Source organism: Mandrillus leucophaeus, unplaced genomic scaffold (genome assembly GCF_000951045.1).
Source record: "Mandrillus leucophaeus isolate KB7577 unplaced genomic scaffold, Mleu.le_1.0 Scaffold274, whole genome shotgun sequence".
In the NCBI taxonomy this organism is placed as follows: domain Eukaryota; kingdom Metazoa; phylum Chordata; class Mammalia; order Primates; family Cercopithecidae; genus Mandrillus; species Mandrillus leucophaeus.
In genome coordinates this window covers 1,071,079-1,076,208 of record NW_012102854.1, presented here as the reverse complement: position 1 = coordinate 1,076,208, position 5,130 = coordinate 1,071,079, and the positions used below count along the sequence as shown (strand labels likewise).

The window sequence follows — 5,130 nt, the reverse complement described above, 5'->3', positions numbered from 1 at the left end:
TTTTTTTTTTGAGACAGGGTCTTGCTCTGTTGCCCAAGCTAAAGTGCAGTGGCATGATCACAGCTCACTGTATCCCTGAACTGCTAGGCCCAAGTGATCCTCCCACTTCAGCCTCCCGAGTACCTGGGACCATAGGCATGTGCCACCACACCTGGCTAATTTAAAAATTCTTTTTAGATAGAGAGAGGTCTCACTGTGTTGTCCAGACTGGTCTCGAACTCCTGGGCTGAAGTGATCCTCCCACCTTGGCCTCCCAAAGTGCTGCGATTATAGGCAGGAGCCACTGCACTCCACCCCTGCTCTCTCTTTGTTGAAAAGAAAGACTAATGAGTACTAGAGAATCAGGGACAAAATTCCTACAGGAGATAGGGTAAATAAACATAGGCATATCCACACAAAAGAATATGATGCAGCTATAAAACAGAATGTAGAGGCACTCTGTGAACTGACATACTATTGTCAGGCACATATTATGTGAAAAAAAGGAAAGTTCTAAATAGATTATCTCAGCTTTTAGTCATTGTGGTAGCCCCCAAAAGCTATCCGTGTCCTAATTCCTGGAAACTGTGACTATTACTTTATTACTTTATTTATTTATTTAGAGACAGGGTTTTGCTCTGTCACCCAGGTTGGAGTGCAGTGGCGTGATCTCGGTTCCTGCGGCATCAAACTCCCCAGGATCAGGCAATCCTCCCACCTCAGCCTCCCAAGTAGCTGGGACTACAGGCATGTGCCACGTGCCCGGCTAATTTCTATATATTTTTTAGAGATGGGGTTTTGCCTTGTTGCCCAGGCTGGTCTCAAATTCCTGGGCTCAAGCAATCCTCCCACCTTGGCCTCCCGACGTGCTGAAATTACAGGCATGAACTACCATGCCAGGCCTGAATATTACCTTATATGACAAAAGATGTGACTAAGTTAAGGATATTGAGATGAGGAGATTATCCTGGGTCATCCGGGTTGGCCCTAAATGCCACAAGTATCCTCATAAGAGGGAGGAGAAGATATTACCACAGAAAAGAAGAGAGGGCAATGCAACCATGGAGGCAGAGCCTGGAGAGATGTGGCCACAAGCCAAGGACTGCCTGCAGCCACCAGGAACCGGAACAGGCAAAGAAGAGACTCTCCCCCAGAACCTCCGGTGGAGTACAGCCCTGCCGACACCTTGGTTTTGGCCCAGGAAAGCTGATTTGGACTCCTGGCCTCCAGAACTGTTAGAAAATAATTTGTCTTGTTTTAAGCCACCAAGTTTGTAACAAGCAGTATGGGAAACTATTAGTGTAATAAAAAAGGAAATAAGAATGTCTTTCACATTTGCTGGTATTCGTATAAAGAAACCATGGTGATGTGGTTTGGCTCTGTGTCCCCATCCAAATCTCATCTTGAACTGTAATCCCCATGTGTCAAGGGAGGGACATGATGGGAGGTGACTGGTCATGGGGGATGTTTCCCCCATGCTGTTCCCATGATACTGAGTGAGTTCTCATGAGATCTGATGGTTTAAAAGTGGCAGTTCCCCTCTTGCTCTCTTTCTCTCCTGCCCCCATGTAAAATGTTTGCTTCCCCTTTGCCTTCCACCATGATTGTAAGTTTCCTGAGGCCTCCCCAGCCATTCAGAATGGTGAGTCCATTAAACCTCTTTCCTTTATGAATTACCCAGTCTCAGATAGTTGTTTATAGTAGTGTGAGAACAGACTAATACACATAGAAGGACACACAAGAAACTAAAGAGGCTACCAGTGGGGAGGAGGTGGATGTGATGAACGGAGATGGGGAGAGCCAAGACTTCTCAGACAAAGGCAGATGGAGGTGGAGGGGGCAGGCAGCTGGCGAAAGAGCACAGAAAGGCTGACTCAGAGAAGGGCACCCAGAGAGCAGAACCCCAGGGCACACAGCCAGGGAGTCTGGCTGCTGCAGTCAGCTTCCCTCTAAGATCCCAATGTTCTCAGTGGCCCCATTCTTCCTGGACACAAACACGAGATCTATTGCAACAGCATTCCCCATTCTTATTGCCACCATCTCCCAGGCAGAATCTGCCAATGGACTACTCATATCTACTCTCTGCCATTTCCTTACTAACATAACTCCAACTTTCTTTGAGGCCATAATGTGTCCTGCTAAAAGACTACATTTCCCAGGATCCTTTGCAGCTGGGTGGGGCCATGTGACTACCTTCTGGCCAATGAATGCTTTAGTGTTGTTTGGGACCGCTGGGATGGTGCCTTAAACGGAAGGGACAATCAACGGGATTCAGCAGCTCAAAGAGGAAAGGAAGAAAGTCAATATCCTAAGAAACATCTCCTTAATTGGTCTTTCTCTTGTTCCTCTGGATAGCAGCATTTATAATGGGCAATATTGCTTTCTAAAAAACTACCTTAAGCAGACAGCAAGTGTTCCCCTTTCAATGCAGTCAAATGCTCTACCACTGAGCTATACCTCCATGTTCCCCTTTGTATAACCTATTTTAGTCTTGCTGGTCATCTTGTCCAGAGCATGGGGTGGCATATACTGCTAGAAGTCCTTTTTTTCTTTCTTACTAACGTAACTCAAAATTTATTCAGGCTGATTAAATGCCCAGCTAAAAGACCACAATTCCCAGCCTCTTTTCCAGTTGGGGGTGACCAGTGATGAAAAGGTGCCATTGAATGGGGTTTCTGGAAGGCCTTATAAAGGGAGTTGATTCAGTTTAGACCTGAACGCTTTTTGCTCTTTCTCCCTTCCCTTTTCCTCCTATAAGGAATGGTAGCAATGGTGGCTGGGGCACTGGCAGCCACCTTCAATGGAAGCCACAGGCTAAGGATGACAGAGCAGAAATAGGCCAGACACGGTAGCTCACACCTGTAATTCCAACACTTTGGAGGCCAAGGTGGGAGGATCATTTGAGGTCAGGTGTTTGAGACCAGCCTGGTCAACATGGCAAAACCCTGTCTCTACTAAAAATGCAAAAATTAGCTGGGTATGGTGGCACGCACTTGTAATTCTGTAATTCCAGCTACTTGGGTGGCTGAGGCATGAGAATCCCTCGAACCCGGGATGTGGAAGTTGCAGTGAGCTGAGACCATGCCACTGCATTCTAGCTTGGGTGATAGAATGAGACTTTCAAAAAAAAGAAAGAAAGAGAGAGAGATAGGACTCTCATTTCTGATGACTGTGGAACTACTATTCCAGTGCTGGTTTGCCAACCTCTGTACTTGGTCTATATGAGGGAAAATAAACCCTGTAATAGACTGTATTACTGTTCAGAATGTCTGCTGCCTCCCTCCACATGAGGATTTCACATGCCCACTCCATTGACTTGAGGCTTGCTAGATACTTGCTCCAGTCAAAGAATGCCAGTGAAAGTGATATGGGCCTCTTCTAAATATAAAATTGACCAAGAGCCACCGGATGATTCACTCCACTTTCTCTTTTCCTCCTCCCGCAAGAACAGCAATATTCCAAATAGGGACAGTTTCTTCAGCCTGAGACCCCAATTAAGATACTGTAGAGTAGGACCACAAATGACCTGCAAAGGACATAGTGTGAGCAAGAAAAACACCTTTGGGTCAGGTGTAGTGATTCATGCCTGTAATCCCAGCACTCTGGGAGGCCAAAGCAGGACGACTGATTGAGCCCAGGAGTTCCAGCCTGGGCAACACAGTGAGACTTCATTTTTTTTTTCGAGACGGAGTTTCGCGCTTGTTGCCTAGGCTGGAGTGCAGTGCACGATCTCGGCTCACTGCAACCTCTGCCTCCCAGGTTCAAGCGATTCTCCTGTCTCAGCCTCCCGAGTAGCTGGGATTACAGGCACCTACCACCACACTCGGCTAATTTTTTGTATTTTTAGTAGAAATGGGGCTTTTTTTTTCTTTTTTTTTTTCTGAGATGGAGTTGCTCTGTCACCCAGCCTGGAGTGCAGTGGCATGATCTTGGCTCACTGCCACGATCTTGGCTCACTGCAACCTCCGCCTCCCAAGTTCATGCGGTTCTCCCATCTCAGCCTCCTGAGTAGCTGGGATTACAGGCGCGTGCCACCACACCTGGCTTTTTGTATTTTTAGTAGAAATGGGGTTTCACCATGTTGGCCAGGCTGGTCTCGAACTCCTGACCTCAGGTGATCCACTCGCCTCGGCTTTCCACAGTGCTGGGATTACAGGCGTGAGCCACCGTGCCCAGCTCAGTGGGACTTCATTTCTACAAAAATTAGAGAAATTTGCCTGACAAGGTGGTGTCTGCCTGTAGTCCCAGCTACTCAGGAGGCTGAGGCGGGAGGACTGCTTGAGCCCAGGAGTTTGAGGCTGCAGTGAACCATGATGGTGCTGCACTCTAGCCCAGGTGATAGAGATCCCTTCTTAAAAAAACAACAACAAAACAACAACAAAAAAACACCTTTGTTGTAGTAAGCCACTGAGATTTGAGAAGTTTGTTCGTGCAGCATAACTTAACCACACTGATTCCTATAGACCCCATAATTTGTTTAATCAACTCTTATTACAGGACTTTGTTACTACCAAGCAGATATAATTCTAAATGATAGGTCCCCCATAAGAGATGACCCCATTGCCACTGTCCCTGAAAGGGCCTAAGACAGAGCTAATGAAGGCTAGCCAGGCATGGTGGCACATGCCTATAGTCCCAGCTACTCAGGAGGCTGAAATGGAGCTGGTCTGAGTGTTGTGGGTTATTGCTAAGCTGATTAACATTGTCTCCCCACACAACCATGCTTGACTAGCATAAAAATAAAATGAAACATGAAGAAAAAAAAAAAAAGGAGGCTGAGATGGGAGGACTGCTTGAGCCTGGGAGGTTGAAGCTGCAGTGAGCCATGATCGCACCACCGTATTCCAGTCTGGGTGACAAAGCAAGATCATGTTTCAAAAAAGAGAGAGACAGAGAGTGAACTAATGAGTGTTCCCTTTGGCTGCCAAGCAGGATTTCAAGTTATTTCCTGGCAGCCACTTCCCTCAACGTGTCTCATCTTATCTCTCACCTGGCATCCATGCCCTCTCCTAAGCCTCTTTTGGAAACTGCTTTTCATCTAACTCTTAACTGAGTGGCTTCTGCATGACTGACTCAGGGGTAGGCCCTGAGGTGTAAATGGGTTAGTCACTATTGGGTGCCAATGAAGACATGAAGTGATTTTCCTTTTTT

At 46.8% G+C, this 5,130-nt stretch overlaps 1 protein-coding gene and 1 long non-coding RNA gene across 4 annotated transcripts in view; one reads left to right on the top strand and one right to left on the bottom strand.

The window, feature by feature from the left end:
- The window catches only part of LOC105543065, a 33,586-nt gene extending 32,305 nt beyond the window's left edge, over positions 1–1,281 (top strand). Inside the window, exon 4 of the long non-coding RNA XR_001006571.1 lies at positions 1,017–1,281. This is a non-coding gene — a long non-coding RNA (uncharacterized LOC105543065). The remainder of the gene's footprint in view (positions 1–1,016) is intronic.
- Positions 1–5,130, bottom strand: part of THAP8 (THAP domain containing 8) — a 19,380-nt gene that overhangs the window by 10,970 nt on the left and 3,280 nt on the right. The gene's annotated exons all lie outside the window — the stretch shown is intronic.